Genomic DNA, 22,163 nt, shown 5'->3' with positions numbered 1-22,163 from the left:
GTTTGCCGAAAAGGAGATTCCCTGTCGGAATATTATCGCTTTTCTACGAGAAAAATGACGTAAAAATTGATTTTAAACAGCGGTTGACATGCTTCGACGTACGGTAATGGAATACTTTGAATTTTATTGTCAGGAATTGCGCCAAGCGCGTGACACTTCTTTACTATTTCGGATAGTGTCTGGAACGCATCGAACAAAACGCCGCTATTCGGATATAACGATGGATTATTTTGGACCAAACCAACATTTGTTATTGAAGTAGCAGTCCTGGGTGTGTATTCTGACGAAGACAACAAAAGGTAATGAAACTTTTATAATAGTAAATATGATTATGGTGAGTGCTAAACTTGCCGGGTGTCTAAATAGCGAGCCCGTGATGCCTGGGCTATGTACTTAGAATATTGCAAAATGTGCTTTCACCAAAAAGCTATTTTAAAATCGGACATATCGAGTGCATAGAGGAGGTCTGTATATATAATTCTTAAAATAATTGTTATGCTTTTTGTGAACGTTTATCGTGAATAATTTAGTAAAATGTTAGCGAATTCCCCGGAAGTTTGCGGGGGGTATGCTAGTTCTGAACGTCACATGCTAATGTAAAAAGCTGGTTTTTGATATAAATATGAACTTGATTGAACAAAACATGCATGTATTGTATAACATAATGTCCTAGGGTTGTCATCTGATGAAGATCATCAAAGGTGAGTGCTGCATTTAGCTGTCTTCTGGGTTTTGGTGACATTATATGCTGGCTTGAAAAATGGGTGTCTGATTATTTCTGGCTTGGTACTCTGCTGACATAATCTAATGTTTTGCTTTTGTTGTAAAGCCTTTTTGAAATCAGACAGTGTGGTTAGATTAACGAGAGTCTTGTCTTTAAATGGCTGTAAAATAGTCATATGTTTGAGAAATTGAAGTAATAGGATTTTTAAGGTTTTGAAAATCGCGCCACAGGATAGCAGTGGCTGTTACGTAGGTGGGACGAATTCGTCCCGCCTAGCCTAGAGAGGTTAACCTTTTGGGGCTAGGGGGCAGTATTTTCACAGCTGGATAAAAAAACGTACCCGATTTAATCTGGTTACTAATCCTACCCAGTAACTAGAATATGCATATACTTATTATATATGGATAGAAAACACCCTAAAGTTTCTAAAACTGTTTGAATGGTGTCTGTGAGTATAACAGAACTCATTTGGCAGGCAAAACCCTGAGACATTTTCTGACAGGAAGTGGATACCTGATGTGTTGAATTACCTTTAAGCCAATGCCATTGAAACACACAGGGGCTGATTAATGTTTTGGCACTTCCTATTGCTTCCACCAGCCTATTGCTGTCACCAGCCTTTACAAAGTGTTTTGAATCTTCTACTATGAGATCTGACCGAACAAGAGCCTTGGAACGGTGATGGCCGATTAGACTCTGGCGCGCGAGGTCATGTTGGGTACCCTCGTTCCGAAACGTTTTAAAAGAGAATGCATTCGTCCACCTTGAATATTATTCATGTTCTGGTTAAAAAAGGCACTAATGATTTATGCTATACAACGTTTGACATGTTTGAACGAACGTAAATATATTTTTTCCCCTCGTTCATGAAGTGAAGTCCGGCGGGCTTAGATCATGTGCTAACAACACGGAGCTTTTTGGACATAAATGATGAGCTTTTTTGAACAAAACTACATTCGTTATGAACCTGGGATTCCTGGAAGTGACATCTGATGAAGAGAATCAAAGGTAATGGATTATTTACATAGTATTTTCGATTTTAGATCTCTCCAACATGGCCGTTTGTCTGTATCGCAAGCGTATTTTTCTGGGCGCAGTGCTCAGATTATTGCAAAGTGTGATTTCCCAGTAAGGTTATTTTTAAATCTGGCAAGTCGATTGCGTTCAAGAGATGTAAATCTATAATTCTTTAAATGACAATATAATATTTTACCAATGTTTTCTAATTTTAATTATTTAATTTGTGGTGCTGACTTGACTGCCGGTTATTGAAGGGAAACGATTTCCTGAACATCAACGCCATAGTAAAACGCTGTTTTTGGATATAAATATGAACTTGATAGAACTAAAAATGCATGCATTGTCTAACATAATGTCTTAGGAGTGTCATCTGATGGAGATTGTAAAAGGTTAGTGCATCATTTTAGCTGGTTTTATGGTTTTGGTGACGCCTGTCTTTGAATTGACAAAACATTACACACAGCTATTGTCAATGTACTCTCCTAACATAATCTAACTTTATGCTTTCGCCGTAAAACCTTTTTGAAATCGGACAACGTGGTTAGATTAAGGAGATGTTTATCTTTCAAAGGGTGTAAGATAGTTGTATGTTTGAAAAATTTGAATTTTGACATTTATTTGGTTTCAAATTTGCCGCTCTTGAAATGCACCTGCTGTTGATAGGGTGCACCACGGGTGGCACGCTAGCGTCCCACATAGCCCCAAGAGGTTAAGTAGAGAAGAGCTGGTGTGAGAAAGAGTGTGTGTGTTTTCACATGTGTGTGTATGTTTGTGTGGGTGAGTGTGTACTTGCATATGTACGTGTCTGTTTGTGTGGGTGAGTGTGTACTTACATATGTACGTGTCTGTATACACTCTTAGAAAAAAGGGTTCTTTGATTGTCCCCATAGGAGAACCCTTTTTGTTTCCAGGTAGAACCATTTTTGGTTTTAGGTCACTGTTGTAGCAGAAACCACCACAGCCCCTGCAAGGCAGGTGGGCCCACGAGCTCACCTAGAGTATGTCTACATTTTATACAAAATCATTTTGACAGTACCCCCCCTTTCTAATATCCACATATAGCAAGAAAAGTGTTTCTGTTGTCCAATCTATATTTTGGGGCGGCAGGGTAGCCTAGTGGTTAGAGCGTTAGACTAGTAACCGAAAGGTTGCAAGTTCAAATCCCCGAGCTGACAAGGTACAAATCTGTAGTTCTGCCCCTGAACAGGCAGTTAAACAGGCCGTCATTGAAAATAAGAATTTGTTCTTAACTGACTTGCCTAGTTAAATAAATAAAGGTAAAATATGGGTAGTAGGTGAGTCAGACAGAAAATCTGCTTAGCCAATTTGTCAGCAGCGCCGGCGTCAGCCCGCCTCGACCTGCTCACCTAATAGGCCAGAGGTGGGCAACTCCAGTCCTCGAAGGCCTGATTGGTCTCACACTTTTTCTCCATCCCTAGCAAACATTAATCAAATTGCATTCTAAACATGATTAGGTGATTATTGGAGTCAGGTGTGTTAGCTATCAAGTTCAAAAAAAGTTAGGTGAATCAGGTCGGACTCGGATGGAGAGTGAGTGCGTTGTTCAAGATGGACAAACAAAAGGCAAGACAAAGTGGTGCTAAAAAAACGCTATAAAGATGGTGCCATAATGTATGGTCCTCGTTTTGCGAGCTCCGACCTAACATTGCTATTTTGTGACTTTTTTGGCATTTATTTTTAATTTATTTTCATGAATTGTATCCACTATCATTTCTTATAACCGACAATGACTTTTGAAGATCAGATCTCAGTTATTTACCTCAATTCCGGTTTCAACTTTGATGCATCTGCCCTGGGTTCTTTCTGTAATTCTACCCAAACGCCAACTTTACAGAGGCAAGAGAGGGGGGATCCTGGAGAGATTAAGTTGAAGGGAAAACCGTCCACCTTTTACCTCCAATCTCCTGGCCAATGTACAGTCACTTGATAATAAGATCTGTGACCACCAATCGTGGATTTGCTACCAACGGTACTCTCGTAACTGCAATATTTTCTGCTATTCTGAAACATGGCTTTCGGACAAGATGCCCCTCATGGCTATCCAACTCGATGGGATTCTCCATTCACCAAGCGGATAGGACAGTGGAGTCATGGAAATCGAGAGGGGGAGGGTTTTGCCTCTTCATTAACAACAAATGGTGTGCTGACTCGAGCGCAGTCGAAGTCTTAAACCATTGTTTTCCCATCTTGGAATACCCGACCCTTCTACCTTCCGAGGGAGTTTCAGCTGTTATCGAGACTGTATACATTCCACCTCAGGACAAGAAAAATAAAAAACTTGCACATAGCGATCTGAATGAGGCTATAAACAAGCAGGAACACTTTGTTTCCGGCAATTTTAATTCCTCCTCATTAAGATACGTAACGCCCAACTTCCATCAACATGTCTCTTTCATCACTAGGGATGATAAAGTCCTAGACCCCTGTTACCCACAAGCAAGCAGGCAAGGCCCTATTCGGCAAATCAGATCATGACTCAGTATTCCTGCTTCCTGTTTACAAGAAGAAGCTCAGTTGAGAAATGCTATTCAGAATCAGAGATTATGCTACATCACTGCTTTACTATAATTAATTGAGATATGTTCCGAGTCTCCGCCGATAACATTGACATGCTAACCACCTCCGTCACCGGCATCATTAGGAAATGCATCGGCGACGTTGTTCCCACAGTGAAGGTTCAATCAAAAGCCCTGGATTACCACCGAGGTTGGTGCTAAGCTAAAGGACAGCGCTACTGCATACAGGGCTATCGCAGACAACCCTGAGGCTAAGGATGAGGACAGGAACAAGTACAAGCAGTCCTGCTACGACCTCTGCAGAGTCATCAATCGAGCAAAAGGACAATACAGGATTAAGGTGGAATCATATTACACAGGCTCTGACACCCGCAGCATGTGGCATGGGCAACAGTCCATTATGGACTACAAAGGAAGACCAAGCCATGATCTGCTCAACGATGTCTCTACCAGACGAACTCAATGCATTTTATGCACGCTTTGACTTCCTTGTCCCAGTCTGTAATTCCCATGTTTTAAGATGACCACCATCATTACTGTTCCCAAGAACTCAAAGGCTTCATGCCACAACAAATACCACCCTGTAGCACTCACATCTGTAATCATGAAGTGCTTTGAAAGGCTGGTTATGGCACACATCAACTCCCCTTCAGGAGGTTGAACAAGGTTTAGCATTGGCCCCTTAAATCTTCAAAAAGTTATACAGCTTCACCATTCAGAGCATCTTGACTGGCTGCATCACTGCTTGTAATGACAACAGCATCGCCCTAGATCGCATGGTGCTACAGAGCGTGGTGTGGACAGCCCAGTTCACAACTGGGGCCGAGCTCCCAGCCATCCAGGACCTCCATAACAGGCGGTGTGAAAGGAAGGCCAGGAAAACCGTTAAAGATTCCAGCCACCCACGCTATAGGCTCTTCTCACTGCTTCTGCATGGCAACTGGTCCCGGTGAATCAAATCTGACACCAACTGGTTCCTGAACAGCTTCTATCCCCAAGCCATAACACTGCTAAATAGCTAACAAAATGGCTACACGGACGATCTGAGTTGACCCTTATATATTTTTTTTTTCAGTGTCTATGCACACTCACAGGACTCTAACACACTCACACACACTGACACTCACACACACACACACACACACACACAATTTACTCACACACACATAACATGCGCACACAATTATACTGACTCTACGCACACACACTCGCATACAATCCTCATATATGCTGCTGCTGCTACTCTGTTTATCATAAATCCTGATGCCTAGTCACCTAACCCCTATACATATCTACCTCTATCACTCATAGTATCCCTGCGCATTGTAAATATGGTATTGGAACTGACCCAGTATATAGCTTACTTACTTCTCGTTATCATTTTATTTTTATGTTTTTGTTCTACCTTTATGTTATTTTTAGTACTATGTTTATATTGATAAGTGCATTGTTGGGTTTAGAGCTGGCAAGAAAGGCATTTCACAGTATTTGTGCACGCGACATTAAAACTTGAAACTTATCTGATCACGCTCGTGACAAATTACCTAAGATTGCTGAAACACCATTGCAGGTGGAGGCTAGCAGATCTACTTATGCAGAAGCTAACACTAGTAGATACGGTTGAATGGTGGGAACCCAGTTACTGAGATTTACCGTCCAAAACCACTCCCTTTTCACAGGATAAATAACTGCGAGAAACCAGTCAATTGTAATAAATTATTTATATCAACAGCATGACGTGAAATGGAACTGATAAATTATATGCAATGTCTAAATATAGCTTCTCTATGGCATTCTCTCTGCTCTCAGCGTGATTAATCATCAATGCTCATGGTGGAGACAGACCATCTCAGTACGGAGTGCAGTTCACAATGCATGTAGACCTATCATCTCATCACTGTACAGGGTTTTCTTTGTGACAGGTAGGCCTACATTTGCTGCAACATAGCCTATGCTACACTAATATAAGGACTGAATAAGTGTCTAATTTACGTCTCTCCATCTGGCTTTTGTGGCTCAGCTTCATTTTTTATTGTAAAGAGGTATTTTTTTGTTGCAGCTGCAGAGTTTTGAAAAAGCCTATCACTCGAATATCGATTCTTTAAATCGGAGCACGCTGAGCAGTCTTCCTCTCTCTCTCATCAATTCCATTCAAACTGCAAAATAGATAATCCTGTTCAAGATTGATATATATACAGTTGAAGTCGGAAGTTTACATACACCTTAGCCAAATACATTTAAACTCAATTTTTCACAATTCCTGACATTTAATCCTAGTAAACATTCCCTGTCTTAGGTCAGTTAGGATCACCACTTTATTTTAAGAATGTGAAATGTCAGAATAATAGTAGAGAGAATGATTTATTTCAGATTTTATTTCTTTCATCACATTCCCAGTGGGTCAGAAGTTTACATACACTCAATTAGTATTTGGTAGAATTGCCTTTAAATTGTTTAACTTGGGTCAAACGTTTTGGGTAGCCTTCCACAAGCTTCCCACAATAAGTTGGGTGAATTTTGGCCCATTCCTCCTGGCAGAGCTGGTGTAACTGAGTTAGGTTTGTAGGCCTCCTTGCTCGCACACGCTTTTTCAGTTTCACATTTTCTATAGCATTGAGGTCAGGGCTTTGTGATGGCCACTCCAATACCTTGACTTTATTGTCCTTAAGCCATATTCCCACAACTTTGGAAGTATGCTTGGGGTCATTGTCTATTTGGAAGACCCATTTGCGACCAAGCTTTAACTTCCTGACTGATGTCTTGAGATGTTGCTTCAATATATCCTCATATTTTCCTTCCTCATGAAGCCATCTATTTTGTGAAGTGCAGCAGTCCCTCCTGCAGCAAAGCACCCTCACAACATGATGCTGCCACCCCCGTGCTTCACGGTTGGGACGGTATTCTTCGGCTTGCAAGCCTCCCCCTTTTCCCACCTAACATAACGATGGTCATTATGGCCAAACAGTTCCATTTTTGTTTCATCAGACCAGAGGACATTTCCCCAAAAAGTACGATCTTTGTCCCCATGTGCAGTTGAAAACCGTGGTCTGACATTTTTATGGAGGTTTTGGAGCAGTGGCTTCTTCCATGCTGAGCGGCCTTTCAGGTTATGTCGATATAGGACTCGTTTTATTGTGGATGTAGATACTTTTGTACTTGTTTCTTCCAGCATCTTCACAAGGTCCTTTGCTGTTGTTCTGGGATTGATTTGCACTTTTCGCACCTAAGTGTGTTCATCTCAGAATGTGTCTCCTTCCTGAGTGGTATGATGGCTGCGTGGTCCCATGGTGTTTATGCTTGCGTACTATGGTTTGTACAGATGAACGTGGTACCTTCAGGCATTTGGAAATTGCTCCCAAGGATGGAACAGACTTGTGGAGGTCTACAATTGTTTTTTCTGAGGTCTTGGCGGATTTCTTTTGATTTTCCCATGATGTCAAGCAAAAAGGCACTGATTTTGAAGGTAGGCCTTGAAATACATCCACAGGTCCACCTCCAATTGACTCAAATGGTGTCAATTAGCCTACCAGAAGCTTCTAAAGCCATGACATAATTTTCTGGAATTTTCCAAGCTGTTTAAAGGCACAGTCAACTTAGTGTATGTAAACTTCTGAGGCACTGGAATTGTGATACAGTGAATTATAAGTGAAATAATCTGTCTGTAAACAATTGTTGGAAGAACGACTTGTGTCATGCAGATAGATGTCCTAACCGACTTGCCAAAACTATAGTTTGTTAACAAGAAATTTGTGGAGTTTTAATGACTATATATAAAAATATAGAGAGAGGTCCTAGCCTACCTCTTTCAGGTAATACCATCGTGGCCAAATGTTTTGAGAATGACACAAATATTAATTTTCACAAAGTCTGCTGCCTCAGTTTGTATGATGACAATTTGCATATACTCCAGAGTGTTATTAAGAGTGATCGGATGAATTGCGATTAATTGCAAAGTCCCTCTTTGCCATGCAAATGAACTGAATCCCAAAAATACATTTCCACTGCATTTCAGCCCTGCCACAAAAGGACCAGCTGACATAATGTCAGTGATTCTCTCGTTAACCTGTTATGGATAGGGGGCAGTATTTTCACAGCCGGATAAAAAACGTACCCAATTTAATCTGTTTATTACTCCTGCCCAGAAACTAGAACATGTATATAATTGTTTGATTTGGATAGAAAACACCCTAAAGTTTCTAAAACTGTTTGAATGGTGTCTGTGAGTAAAACAGAACTCATATAGCAGGCCAAAACCTGAGAAGATTCCAAACAGGAAGTGCCCTCTCTGACCATTTCTTGGCCTTCTTTAGCCTCTTTATTGAAAACAGAGGATCTCTGCTGTAACGTGACACTTTCTAAGGCTCCCATAGGCTCTCAGAAGGCGCCAGAACATTGAATGATGACTTTGCAGTCCATGGCTGAATAACAGTAGCGCATTTGGATAGTGGTCGATCTGAGAACAATGAGATGGGCGCGCGCGTGCACATGAAGAGTCCATTTTCCATTTTCAGTCTTTGAACGAAAACAACGACTCCCGGTCGGAATATTATCGCCATTTTATGAGAAAAATCGCATAAAAATTGATTTTAAACAGCGTTTGACATGCTTCGAAGTACGGTAATGGAATATTTAGACATTGTTTGTCACGATACGTGCGGGCGCGTCACCCTTCGTTACCCTTTGGATAGTGTCTTGAACGCACGAACAAAACGCCGCTATTTAGATATAACTATGTATTATTTGGAACCAAACCAACATTTGTTGTTGAAGTAGAAGTCCTTGGAGTGCATTCTGACGAAGAACAGCAAAGGTAATCACATTTTTCTTATAATAAATCTGAGTTTGGTGAGTACCAAACTTGGTGGGTGTCAAAATAGCTAGCCTGTGATGGCCGGGCTATCTACTCAGAATATTGCAAAATGTGCTTTCACCGAAAAGCTATTTTAAAATCGGACACCGCGATTGCATAAAGGAGTTCTGTATCTATAATTCTTAAAATAATTGTTATGTTTTTTGTGAACGTTTATCATCAGTAATTTAGTAAATTCACTGGAAGTGTTCGGTGGGAATGCTAGTTCTGAACGTCACATGCTTATGTAAAAAGCTGGTTTTTGATATAAATATGAACTTGATTGAACAAAACATGCATGTATTGTATAACATAATGTCCTAGGAGTGTCATCTGATGAAGATCATCAAAGGTTAGTGCTGCATTTAACTGTGGTTTTGGTTTTTGTGACATTATATGCTAGCTTGAAAAATGGGTGTCTGATTATTTCTGGCTGGGTACTCTGCTGACATAATCTAATGTTTTGCTTTCGTTGTAAAGCCTTTTTGAAATCGGACAGTGTGGTTAGATAAAGGAGAGTCTTCTCTTTAAAATGGTGTAAAATAGTCATATGTTTGAAAAATTGAAGTTTTCGGATTTTCGAGGAGTTTGTATTTCGCGCCACGCCCTATCATTGGATATTGGAGCGGTGTTCCGCTAGCGGAACGTCTAGATGTAAGAAGTTAACACAGGTGTGAGTGTTGACGAGGACAAGGCTGGAGATCACTCTGTCATGCTGATTGAGTTCGAATAACAGACTGGAAGCTTCAAAAGGAGGGTGGTGCTTGGAATCATTGTTCTTCCTCTGTCAGCCATGGTTACCTGCAAGGAAACACGTGCCGTCATCATTGCTTTGCACAAAAAGGGCTTCACAGACAAGGATATTGTTGCCAGTAAGATTGCACCTAAATCAACCATTTATCGGATCATCAAGAACTTCAAGGAGAGCGGTTCAATTGTTGTGAAAAAGGCTTCAGGGCGCCCAATATGGTCCAGCAAGCACCAGGACCGTCTCCTAAAGTTAATTCAGCTGCGGGATCGGGGCACCACCAGTACAGAGCTTGCTCAGGAATGGCAGCAGGCAGGTGTGAGTGCATCTGCACACACAGTGAGGCGAAGACTTTTGGAGGATGGCCTGGTGTCAAGAAGGGCAGCAAAGAAGCCACTTCTCTCCAAGAAAAACATCAGGGAAAGACTGATATTATGCAAAAGGTACAGGGATTGGACTGCTCAGGACTGGGGTAAAGTCATTTTCTCTGATGATTCCCCATTCTGATTGTTTGGGGCATTCGGAAAAAAGCTTGTCCGGAGAAGACAAGGTGAGCGCTACCATCAGTCCTGTGTCATGCCAACAGTAAAGCATCCTGAGACCATTCATGTGTGGGGTTGCTTATCAGCCAAGGGAGTGGGCTCACTCACAATTTTGCCTAAGAACACAGCCATGAATAAAGAATGGTACCAACACATCCTCCGAGAGCAACTTCTCCCAACCATCCAGGAACAGTTTGGTGACGAACAATGCCTTTTCCAGCATGATGGAGCACCTTGCCATAAGGCAAAAGTGATAACTAAGTGGCTCGGGAACAAAACATCGATATTTTGGGTCCATGGCCAGGAAACTCTGCAGACCTTAATCCCATTGAGAACTTGTGGTCAATCCTCAAGATGCGAGTGGACAAACAAAACCCCACAAATTCGGACAAATTCCAAGCATTGATTATGCAAGAATGGGCTGCCATCAGTCAGGATGTGGTCCAAAAGTTAATTGACAGCATGCCAGGGCGGATTGCAGAGGTCTTGAAAAAGAAGGGTCAACACTGCAAATATTTACTCTTTGCATCAACTTCATGTAATTGTCAATAAAAGCCTTTGACACTTATGAAATGTTTGTAATTATACTTCAGTATTCCATAGTTACATCTGACAAAAATATCTAAAGACACTGAAGCAGCAAACTTTGTGGAAATTAATATTTGTGTCATTCTCAAAACTTTTGGCCACAACTGTACATGTGATGCTGTATTAGCCGTATATTTATCTAATGAACGATGGGTTATGCATTATAAGCTTCTAACTAGCCTCTGTCTCTTGCGCAATAGGCAGGCACCTGTGCTCCGCTGGCCTCTCTCCTTACAAAACGCTCCTTAGATCTTGAAGGCTTGCTGGACATTGTTTTTGTTTTCTGAACGTTAAACACAGCAGCCAATACAACTCACGGTTAGTTTGAAAGCAGAGTGAACATGTGATGGTTGTAGGCTACGGCAGTTATTTATTCAGACTGAATGGTTATAATCTTAGTGAAGAGAAGTGAAAGCCATCTGCACCTAATTCTAGTCCTATATTATTCAAGGATGTCATTGGAATGATGAAGATAAGAACTTATTTAAATTAGCTGTTGAAAGTGAGGAAGGAATTTGTATTTATTATGGATCCCCATTAGATGCTGCCAAAGCAGCAGCTCCTCTTCCTGGGGTCCAGCAAAATTAAGGCAGTTTATACAATTTTAAAAATATTACAATACATTCACAGATTTCACAACACACTGTGTGCCCTCAGGCCCCTACTCCACCACTACCACCAATCTTAAGGAATGAGGGAACAATAGAGAGAGAAAGAGGAGGTAGGGTAATAACATTAGAGGAAATATTATGAAAAGTACAGTATATATACATCAGCCTACTAATTATACAAGTAGGCCCTATTATATTTAACATTTAAAATCTAATTCGCTAGCCTATACTTGTAACTTTGTAGGCCACATGTGCTGCACCTGTCACGCCCTGATCTGTTTCACCTGTCCTTGTGCTCGTCTCCACCCCTCCAGGTGTCGGTTATTATCCCCGGTGTATTTATCCCGGTGTTACCTGTCTCTCTGTGCCAGTTCGTCTTGTTTGTCAAGTCAACCAGCGGTTTTGTGTCTCAGCTCCTGCGTTTCCCAGTCTCTCTTTGCTCGACCTCCTGGTTTTGACCCTTGCCTGTCCTGACTCTGAGCCCACCTGCCTGACCACTCTGCCTGCCCCTGACCTCGAGCCTGCCTATCGTCTTGTACCGTTTGGACTCTGACCTGGTTACTGAACCCCTGCCTGTCCTGACCTCGAGCGTGCCTATCACCTGGTACTGTTTGGACTCTGACCTGGTTTATGAACTCTCACCTGTACCCGACCTGACTTTTGCCTACCCCTCTTGTTATAATAAATATCAGAGCTCAACCATCTGCCTCCTGTGTCTGCATTTGGGTCTCGCCTTGTGCCCTTATAGCACCAGAATCACATGTTCTCTCAGCTTTATGATGGTTTGAACGAGGTGCGTAATTCCAGTCCATATAATGCAGTATAATACAATACTGTACAGTAATAAAGAACCCTCTGTAGAAAGGGTTTTATACAGAACCCAAAAGGGTTACACCTGCAACCAAAAATGGTTCTTCAAAGGGTTATCCTATGGGGACAGCCGAAGAACCTTAAGAGTGTATACACGCATACGTTGGTGTTTGCATTTGTGTGTGTGCATGTGTGAATGCAAAAGTTTGTGTGTGTGTATACCTGTAGGTACGTGATCCTGTTCTGCACCAGGTTAGACAGGTCCCTGGCCTCCTTCACTCTCCAGTCTCCGACTCCGTCAGCCTGGCTGAGGTAGTACAGGTCTGTCATGATGGACCTGCACACACACAAAAATGTAATCAAGTCAAATTGTATATGTCACATGCGCCGAATACAACAGGTGTACACTTTACCGTGAAATGCTTACTTACAAGCCCTTAACCAACCAGTTTTAAGAAATAATAATTTTTTAAAAATGTAACACAAGAATGGAGCTATAAACAGGGAGTACCAGATCAATGTGCAGGGGTAATAGCTATATACAGGGAGGACCAGTACCAGATCAATGTGCAGGGCTACTAGCTATATACAGGGAGTACCAGAACCAGATCAATGTGCAGGTGTAATAGCTATATACAGGGAGGACCAGTACCAGATAAATGTGCATGGGTAATAGCTATATACAGTGAGTACCGGATCAATGTGCAGGGGTAATAGCTATATACAGGGAGAACCAGTAACAGATCAATGTGCAGGGCTACTAGCTATATACAGGGAGGACCAGATCAATGTGCAGGGGTAATAGCTATATACAGGGAGTACCAGATCAATGTGCAGGGGTAATAGCTATATACAGGGAGTACCGGATCAATGTGCAGGGGTAATAGCTATATACAGGGAGTACCAGATCAATGTGCAGGGGTAATAGCTATATACAGAGAGGACCAGTACCAGATCAATGAGCAGGGGTATTAGCTATATACAGAGAGTACCAGTACCAGATCAATGTGCAGGGGTAATAGCTATATACAGAGAGTACCAGATCAATGTGCAGGGGTAATAGCTATATAAAGGGAGTACCAGATCAATGTGCAAAGATGTGAGGTATGAACAGGGAGTACTAGATCCAGATCAATGTGCAGGGGTAATACCTATATACAGAGAGTACCAGTACCAGATCAATGTGCAGGGCTAATAGCTATATACAGGGGGTACCAGTAACAGATCAATGTGCAGGGCTAATAGCTATATACAGAGAGGACCAGTACCAGATCAATGAGCAGGGATAATAGCTTTAAACAGGGAGTACCAGATCAATTTACAGGGATAATGGCTATTTTCAGGGAGGACCAAATCAATGTGAAGGGGTAATAGCTATATACAGGGAGTACCAGTACCATATCAATGTGCAAAGGTGTGAGGTATGAACAGGGAGTTCTAGTTCCAGATCAATGTGCAGGGGTAATGGCTATATACAGGGAGGACCAGTACCAGATCAATGTGCAGGGGTAATAGCTATTTACAGAGAGTACCAGATCAATGTGCAGGGGTAATGGCTATATACAGGGAGGACCAGTACCAGATCAATGTGCAGGGGTAATAGCTATATACAGGGAGGACCAGTACCAGATCAATGTGCAGGGGTAATGGCTATATACAGGGAGTACCAGATCAATGTGCAGCAGTAATGGCTATATACAGGGGGTACCAGTACCAGATCAATGTGCAGAGGTATGAGGTATAACAGGGAGCACCAGACCAGATTAATGTGCAGGGGTAATAGCTATAGGCAGAGAGTACCACTATCACATCAATAGGTACTTGAGGTAGATATGTACATGAAGGCAGGGTAAATTGACTAGGAATCAGGATAGATAATAATAATAATACTTTTAATAATAATAATAATATAAGAAAGGGAAAGCCATAAGTCAAGTACATAGCACTGACACTGCAGTTTCCCATCTCTGAAAACCAGCACGCCTCAAATCATTTGTTACCCACGTCAGTCACCCACGTCAGTCACATTCTCAGGGTGGGAAACTTCCTAAGCACATTAGCACACACACACTTAAATAGTATATAGAATGCTTCACTTCACAATTTTGACATTACATTACGAAGTATCAATGCAGAATTATTTTACACAATTTAAATGAATACATGCACAACTATGCACAAGAAAATAATCAACACAATAAAAACTAACTTTAAAATACATATAGTCATGTATGGCATACACACACACACACACACAGAGAAACACACAAACATAAACACACAAACATATCCACACGTTCTCTAGCATGAAATAATCATTACTCATGCTTTCATTTTTTATCCTAAACCACAACGCGTGTGTTCTATACGAAGCCATGTCATACTCCTTTACCCAGAAGCCACTGTGGATCTATCACAGTCTCCCTGTGTGAGAACTACAAGTGTCCGTTAGCCGCTGAGGGAGGGAGGCTAGTTCTCCTGTGGTTGGTTGTAAATGTGTGTGTGTGTGGGGGGGGGGGGTTTGTGTGAGTGTCTGAGTGATTGTGTGTGTGTAAGTGTAAGTGTGTGTGTGTCCTTCTTCTATGAAGCCTGTGGGGGTTTCCCCGGCCCAGCGGTTAATGCTACTGCAGACGCTGGAGGCTGGAGATGGCGGTTTAGTTGACGGGTGGATAAGCTGAGTGGCCCTGAGTACTGATTACCCGCTCCAATTGTTGGGCAATTACTGTCCCATTTACAATTACCCAATAATTCAACAGGCAGGCAGAGGGAGGTAGTAGAGAGGGTGGGAGGGAGACAGGGAAGGAAGGAGGTGGGGAAGAGAGCCGGGGCCACTGCTGTATTACAGGGCCGATGAACTACATAAACGTGTGACTCATGTCGCAACCTCTCTCTGCTCTCTCTGACCTCTAGGCTGTATCCAACATAGAGGAAGACAGAACACCTGGGAGAGTGGAGTGGTAAGGGAAGGTGTGTATGTGCATGTTTCTGTGTGTGTCGGCGGACAGCCTGTGGAAGGATTTATAGATGTGTGCGTGTGTGACAGAGAGCATGAGTGCATGTGTCTCTGACCTCTGCTGGTGTCCCAGGTCTTGTATCAGGGTGTCAGCCTGTCTGGGCCTTTCCCCAGCCTCCACATGGCCCAGCTTCTTCACCTCGCTGCGGACAAAGTACCAGAGCTCCCTCACACCGTTCTCCACCCTCCGCCTCAGCTCCTCCTGGGTGGGGCCCGGACCTGAGTGGTGGAGGGAGGAGGGGGTGAAATAAAGAACGATGGGCAGAAAGGTAACTGTCATTGAACACATGGGAGTTTTAGGAGAAGACTGGATCGTCTGTCAATACAAATCTCTCCCTCTCAACCTCCCTCTCTCCCAATGTGATGCTTTGACTCCATTCATGTACATTTGATCATAAGAGTTTTAATGCATCTGTTTTGTCCACACAGAGACACACACACAGAGACAAACACACAGAGAAACACACACAGAGACATATATACACACACACACACAGACACACACACAGAGACAAACACACAGAGACATATACACACACACACACACACAGACACACACACACACACACACACACACACACACACACACACACAGAGACACACACGTTTTCCCTGTCAGATGAGTTTAACTGCTAACATAGACCAGGCTAATCATAATCCTACGCTATCTGACCCACCGATTTACCTCCTTACTCTCCGGGACTCTCCCCCAGCTTCTACCTCCTCTCCCCCCATACATTTTACGTTTACATTTACGTCATTTAGCAGACGCTCTTATCCAGAGCGACTTACAAATTGGTGCATTCCCTCCCTGGCCTCCCTGATCCCCCTGGCCTGCTCACCATCTCCGGTCAGTCTCTGGAAGCTGTGTATCTTCTGCTTGGCTCTGGTCAGCTGGTCCTCCAGGGAGCGTAGCCTCCCCACAGCCAGGGCCCCTCCCTCTTCTACCTGGCCCTCAGGAATCCTAACACAAGAGACAGGGGGGAATAGAGAGAGCAATGGGTATCAGAGTGGGGATGTGTGTGTTTGTTTTTCTACATCTTTGTTAGTTGTGTTAGTATATGAGTCAGAGCTCTTTTACTGTGTGTGTGTATGTGTGTGTGTGTGTGTGTGTGTGTGTGTGTGTGTGTGTGTGTGTGTGTGTGTGTGTGTGTGTGTGTGTGTCTGTCTTGATTAAATGTGATCAGGCATCAAAGAGCACTCCGTTCAATAATACAGTATTTTGGTGAGCAAATTTGCAGCTGAATATCTTACAAAGCCTAATTGCTAATTAGAGTCTAAATTATGTTTGGGCGTCTTTTTGGTCCATTTAAAATGCACATTGCGTTTTTTTCACTAATGAGTATTTGTAAAGTATAATGAACTCTACAAAGCGGTATTTGTGCCTTGTTTTGTTGTTTATACAGTGTGCTATATTGAACAGTAACATCTCTCTTCATTCCATTTGTATTTCCTGAACATCTCAAATGTTGACCTGTTCATTATGACACAGGTGTGCACACAAACAAAATGCAAGCGTGCAAGAATACACACACACACACACACACACACACACACACACACACACACACACGCACAGAGTCTTGTACAACTAACCTTGTGGGAACACACAATTCAGTCCCATTCAAAATCCTATTTCTCATAACCCTTAACCCTTAACCCTAAACCTATCCCTAACCTGTACCCTTACCTTTACCCTTACCTTAACCCTAACCTTAACTCAGAAACCTAACCCTAACCCTAACACTAGCTCCTAAACCTAAAAATAACCCTAGCTCTTAAACCTAAAAATAAACTTAGCTCCTAAACCTTAAACTAACCTAAAATGTGGTGACATTTGGATAAATAGTGGAGTGGAGCAGATGGACAAACAAAAAGAGAAAAAACGTAAAGGTGGTGCTGAAAAGTGGAGAGAGAAGAGGTTGAAGTCCCTTGAGGCTGATGCAGCCAAATGTTTTAAAATAACAAATTATTAATTTGCTTCCGTTAACAGTCAATCATCTCAGCCTAGTGAGCCTGAAGGCACTGGCAGCAGAGAGGAGAGAGAGCAGAGAGAGCAGCCCATTGAGCCCAGCGATACCAGTTCAACTGTTAGTTAGGTTTTGCAGCTGAAGCGGTAAGACAGAAGACAATAGGGATAAGATAAGCAATGTTTGGGCTTAGCTAGCTGGCTATTTAGCTACAGTGGAAGTCGGAAGTTTACATACACCTTAGCCAAATACGTTTAAACTCAGTTTTTCACAATTCCTGACATTTAATCCTAGTAAAAATTCCCTGTCTTAGGTCAGTTAGGATCACCACTTTATTTTAAGAATGTGAAATGTCAGAATAATAGTAGAGAGAATGATTTATTTCAGATGTTATTTCTTTCATCGCATTCCCAGTGGGTCAGAAGTTTACATACACTCAATTAGTATTTGGTAGCATTGCCTTTAAATTGTTTAACTTGTGTCAAACGTTTTGGGTAGCCTTCCACAAGCTTCCCACAATAAGTTGGGTGAATTGTGGCCCATTCCTCCTGACAAAGCTGGTGTTACTGAGTCAGGTTTGTAGGCCTCCTTGCTCGCACACACTTTTTCAGTTCTGCCCACAAATTTTCAATAGGCTTGAGGTCAGGGCTTTGTGATGGCCACTCCAATACCTTGACTTTGTTGTCCTTAAGCCATTTTGCAACAACTTTGGAAGTATGCTTGGGGTCATTGTCCACTTGGAAGACCCATTTGCGACCAAGATTTAACTTCCTGACTGATGTCTTGAGATGTTGCTTAAATATATCCACATATTTTTCTACCTCATGATTCCATCTATTTTGTGAAGTGCAGCAGTCCCTCTTGCAGCAAAGCACCCACACAACATGATACTGCCAACCCTGTGCTTCATGGTTGGGATGGTGCTCTTTGGCTTGCAAGCCTCCCCGTTTTCCCTCCAAACATAACGATGGTCATTATGGCCAAAAAGTTCTATTTTTGTTTCAATACATGACATTTTTACTAGGATTAAATGTCAGGATTTGTGAAAAACTGAGATTATATGTGTTTGGCTAAGGTGTATGTAAACTTCCGACTTCAACTGTAGATACTTTTGTACCTGTTTCCTCCAGCATCTTCACAGGGTCCTTTGCTGTTTTTCTGGGATTGATTTTCACTTTTCGCACCAAAGTACGTTCATCTCTAGGAGACAGAACGCATCTCCTTCCTGAGCGGTATGATGGCTGCGTGGTCCCATGGTGTTTATACTTGCGTACTATTGTTTGTACAGATGAACATGGTACCTTCAGGTGTTTGGAAATGCCTGACACAGACGTCTTGCTCCAACTGGAGAGACACGCTGGTGGGCTGAAGACAGTGCCTTAAAGAAGGTCTTCGGAGCTTTTGGAAATCCAGATGAGGGTCTGTATGTTGATGTCCTCACTCTTTCAACCATACAAGATCAGAAAAACATCAACACTACTGCACGGGTCAAGGCACAAGGATACATTGAGGGGTTGCTGAAGTCAGATATTACTCAGAATATTTCAGGTCACCTCACCAGTCTCAAAATATCTTCAAACAAGTGAAATGGACATTCCGTCTGCGCATCGTATGGTTGTGTCTACAGAAGAGCAGCTGAAAGGAATGGCAAGAGATTTTGAAAAAGTCAAGGCAGCTTCAGACACATTTGTTCAGTGGGCCAACAGGAAGTTGCAAGAACGGGATGAGGAAACAGAGCTGGAATTAGAGACCACTCTGCCAACGAAAAGGGCTCAAAAGAAGAAAACCATGCCTGGAGAGATGGCACTAGATGAGACTTTTACTGGGGCAGAGAGTGCATACAGGATTGGTGTCCATAATCAAATTCTGGATACAGTTATAGATACCATCCATCTGCGATTCCTGAGTAATGGCACTTTGAATGGCTCTTCTGGACCCTAAAAACTTTAGTCAGTTAACATCCAATGCCAATGGCCTTACACAGAGCCCTTCAAGAACTAAGCAAATGTTTGATCAAATTTGATAGCAGAGCAACGGTGGCCAATTTACAGAGTGAGCTCATGAGTCTGGCAGAACAGTGGACTAGGTTAAAACAATCGGGTTAAAACAATCGGGATTTGAAGAATACACAACCAGGACTATGGAGGATCATGGACATGAAGGAAATGAAGACGAGGTGGAGATGGTGAACAAGAGCTGTTTATCTTGCAAGGACTGTCCACTGTGTTGCTACCGTATTCTTAGTCAGTACAACCTATTGACCGACGCACACCACATCCTGGGCCTTGCTTACAAGTTCATACCTACCCTGTCAGTAACTCAGGTACAGTAGCTTGCGAGCGGAGCTTCCTTACTCTGAAATTCATCAAGAGTAAGCTCAGGAGCACTCTATCTCAACAACACCTGGAGGCTTTTATGCTCATGGCTACTGAGCGAGATGCTTTAATGGCCCTGGACCGTGACCTGGCTATAGATTGCATTGCTGAGAGAAGTGAGCTGCTGCATAAATTGCTAATTTAAGGAGGTAGGAAACATGTTTATTTTTATTTTATACTATGACTTGCCTATACGCCAGTATTTTCACCAACACATTTCTTCCTGTATTATTTATTTTACTAGTCAGATGGTTCCAGAGATCCTTGATGCCAGAGCCATTGTGCCAATATGTGCTCCTTCTAGCCAGCCTCATTCCCCTTGCTCTATTTTACATCTATTTTACTAAAGTTATTGTTATAAATATTGTTCAGTAATCTTGTTTACATAAAGTGTGGCGTGGGTTGTGTGGGTGATGGTGTATCGCTGGGGGGGTGGGGGGGTCAAAAAGTTCAGGGCCATTTTTCATTCCCAGTCTGTCCCTGCCCTTAACCCTAATCCTAACTCCTAACCTTAACCATTAACCATTAACCCTAATCCTAACTCCTAACACTAAACCTAACCCTTACCTTAACCCTAATCCTAACCCCTAAATTTAAAATGGTCTTTGTAATTTTCCTTGTTTTACTATCTTTGTGGGGACTTTTAGGTTATTCCGGTACCCACGAGGATAGTCACACACACACACACACACACACACACACACACACACACACACACACACACACACACACACACACACGTTATCTAATACATTCATATTTATAAGAAAATATAAATAGCTTCTAAGTACATGCGCATGCATCAAGACATCCATGAAGCGAGACAAAGGCTAATGAGTCATCAAGGCATGCAAACTCAATTTGCTCCCTGAGTGGGGAACATCAGACGCTGTCAGGCAGAAATAGGAGACATTTGAAGTAACATGACCCTATAACCTTATCTTCATTATAATACACACACACACACACACTCACACTCACACTCATACTATGCACTCACGCACATACACACAGACACACACACAGACACGCACGCACGCGCAAACACACTCACAGACACACACACTGTTTTACAGCTTCCCCTCCCTAGACCCTCTCCTCTCAGTTGGGAACTAAGCTAAGAAAAGCCTGATGAATAACAGACGGATGAATGACAGACGGATGAATAACAGAAGGATGAATGACAGACTGATGAATAACAGAAGGATGAATGACAGACCGCTGAATAACAGACCGATGAATAACAGACCGCTGAATGACAGACTGATGAATAACAGAAGGATGAATGACAGACTGATGAATAACAGTGAGTAAGGGACAATGTTAACATTTAGAAAACACACACAGACAGATGAATAACAGACGGATGAATAACAGTGAATAAGGGACAAAGTTAACCTTTAGAAAATCACCTGTGATATTACTGTGAGGAAGACCCATCAGTTCAGTCAGAAGTGTGGAACATTACAGAAAGTTCCGTTAGAAACATTCAAGCCTATTCATAAAATGGAAATGTGAAACATTGTTAAAGTTTCACCACACTGTACACACCCCGAGTTCTAGTTGTGCTGTGACAACAAGACAATGAAAGGAAACTCCCAGAGCCCGTCTTACTGTCCTTCACAGGATCACACAGGCAGAAGGGCCTTCATTTATTCATCATATCCCAGGAGAGAACTGGAGGCTTGTTCAGGTTGATGCAACATGAAGAATGTTCAGATAGACATTCACGTAGGCTTTGATAGAATATGAATGTTTTTTACATTTATTTGATCTCTTATTGTTAAACAAAATACAAAGCAAGACGATAAGGACAGTGACAAGAACAATAACAAACTGAGCAGGATGTACATGACGATACAAGACAAACACACGCAATACAACACATTTGGCCAAGACAATTATCAGCGATGCAATGGTGTAGACTGGAGAGTTTGTCAGGATCAAAATAAATATTAAAGGAACATAGCCTATGTAAAACGTTAGAGGAAACCCTGGGCACCGAAGACGTGGATGTCAATTAAGGCAGCCCACCACACCTCTCTTATTCAGTAAGGTTGGGTTAAATGCAGAAGACACAGTTCAGTTGAATGCATTCTGTTATACAACTGACTAGGTATCCCCTTTCCCTTACCCTTTTCTCAGTCTTCTTAAATCCTCACCGTGGGATAGAGATGTATATTTCAGCTGGACAAAGACACACCAGAATGGCTTTCCATGAGGTGTTGATGCTTCCTGAATGGTCCAGTCACAGTCCTGACTTAATATTGCTGTCCATCAGTGTTTCCCAACGAAATGTAAAAAAAACATTTTGACAAAAACAATGGATATATGTTGTCCTACGAGTTGGTCAAAGTTGGTTGAATCTTATTAAAA

General features: G+C 42.2%; 1 pseudogene; it reads right to left on the bottom strand.

Moving 5' to 3' along the window:
- LOC106608211 (alpha-(1,6)-fucosyltransferase-like) overlaps positions 1-22,163 on the bottom strand; it is a 213,992-nt pseudogene that overhangs the window by 34,199 nt on the left and 157,630 nt on the right.

This window comes from Salmo salar, chromosome ssa06 (assembly GCF_905237065.1).
Source record: "Salmo salar chromosome ssa06, Ssal_v3.1, whole genome shotgun sequence".
Taxonomy (NCBI): domain Eukaryota; kingdom Metazoa; phylum Chordata; class Actinopteri; order Salmoniformes; family Salmonidae; genus Salmo; species Salmo salar.
Note: the sequence above shows the minus strand (reverse complement) of the source record. Positions and strands in the feature narration are given on the sequence as shown.